Source organism: Urocitellus parryii, chromosome X, assembly GCF_045843805.1.
Source record: "Urocitellus parryii isolate mUroPar1 chromosome X, mUroPar1.hap1, whole genome shotgun sequence".
Taxonomy (NCBI): domain Eukaryota; kingdom Metazoa; phylum Chordata; class Mammalia; order Rodentia; family Sciuridae; genus Urocitellus; species Urocitellus parryii.
Window position 1 is genome coordinate 58,595,827 of NC_135547.1, and position 1,807 is coordinate 58,597,633.

Below are 1,807 nucleotides of genomic sequence, written 5' to 3' on the forward strand. Positions count from 1 at the left end.
CCCTCTGACCTTAATAATACAAATAAAACAGAATGAAGCTGGGTGCAATGGCACACACCTATAATCCCAGCTACATGGAAGGATTTTTTTAAGCAAAAAGTTTCTGCTACCTTCCTTCAAAGCTGGCTTTGAATAAAATATATTTTCCTACAAAATTTTAATATTTTTATTTATTCTTTTTAGTTATATATGACAGTAGAATTCATTTCCATATAATTGTACAAGCATGGGATATATCTTATTCTAGTTAGGACCCCATCCTTTTTTTTAACTTTATTTTATTTACTTATATGCGGTGCTAAGGATCCAACCCAGAGCCTCACATATGTTAGGCAAGCTCTCTATCGCTAAGCCACAACCCCAGCCCATGCACCCCATTCTTATGGATGTACATGATGGTAGGATTCACTATGGTGTATTGATATAAGTGCATAGGAAATTATTTTGGATTCATTTCATTGTCCTTCCTTTTCCCATCCCTTCTGCCTTCCCTTCATTCCCCTTTGTCTAATCTACTGCATATCTATTCTTCCCCTCTCCTCTTTATTGTGGGTTGGCTTTCACATATCAGAGAAAACATTCAACCTTTGGTTTGGGGAGACTGACTTATTTAACTTAGTATGATAATCTCTAGGTCCATCCATTTACTTGCAAATGTCATAAAGTCATTCTTCTTTATGGCTGAGTAATAATCCCTTGTATATATGTACCATAATTTCTTTATCCATTCATCTTTTGAAGGGAATCTAGGTTGATTCCATAGCTTGGCTATCATGTATTGAGCTTCTATAAACATGTGGCTGTGTCACTAAAGTTTACTCTTTTGGGTATAGACCAAGAAGTGGGATACTTGGGTCAAATAGTGATTCCATTCCAGATTTTCTGAGGAATCTCCAAACTGCTTTCCAGAGTGGTTGCACCAATTTGCAGTCCTACCAGCAATTTATGAATGTACCTTCTTCCCCACATCCTCACCAACACTTATTGTTACTTGTATTCTTGATAATTGCCACTCTGACTAGAGTGACATGAAATATCAGTGTATTTTTGTTTTGTTTTTAAATATGGAATGCTTCGTGGAGCTAGGGTTATAGCTCAGCAGCAGAGCACTTGCCTCGCACATGTAAGGCACTGGGTTTGATCCTCAGCACCACATAAAAAAATAAATAAAGTAAAAAAAAAGAATACGGAATCCTTCATGAATGTGTATGTCATCCTTGCACAGTGACCATGCAAATATTCTCTGTATCATTCTGATTTTAGTATATGTGCTGCCAAAGTGAGAACTCAGTGTAGTTTTAATTTGCATTTATTTAACTGCTAGAGATGTTGGACATTTTTCATATATTTATTGGCCATATTTCTTCTTCTGAGAAGTGCCCACTCAGTTCCTTTGCCCACTTATTGGTTGGGTAATCTCATGATGTTTTTCATAGAAATAGAGAAAGCAATCATGAAATTTATCTGGAAAAATAAGAGGCCCAGAATTGCCAAGGCAATCCTTAACAAGAAAAATGAAGCAGGAGGCATCATAATACCAGACTAGTATAATTTAAGAATTATACTACAGAGCTATAGTAACAAAAACAACATGGTATTGGCATGAAAATAGGCAAGAAGACCAATGGAACAGAATAGAGACAAACCCCTAGACACACCCACAAAATATAGTTACCTTATACTTGATAAAGGCACCAAACACATATATTGGAGAAAAGATAGCCTCTTCAACAAATAGTGCTAGGAAAACTGGAAATCCATATGTAGTAGAATGAACTTTAACTCCTATCTCTCACCTAGCACAAAA

General features: G+C 36.1%; 1 non-coding gene across 1 annotated transcript; it reads right to left on the reverse strand.

Annotated features, from left to right (window-relative positions):
* Window positions 1-1,180: 1,180 nt before the first annotated feature.
* Window positions 1,181-1,287, reverse strand: LOC113197974 (U6 spliceosomal RNA). Its single transcript, XR_003302777.1, has one exon. It is a non-coding gene; the product is annotated as a U6 spliceosomal RNA (small nuclear RNA).
* Between the last annotated feature and the right edge of the window lie 520 nt (window positions 1,288-1,807).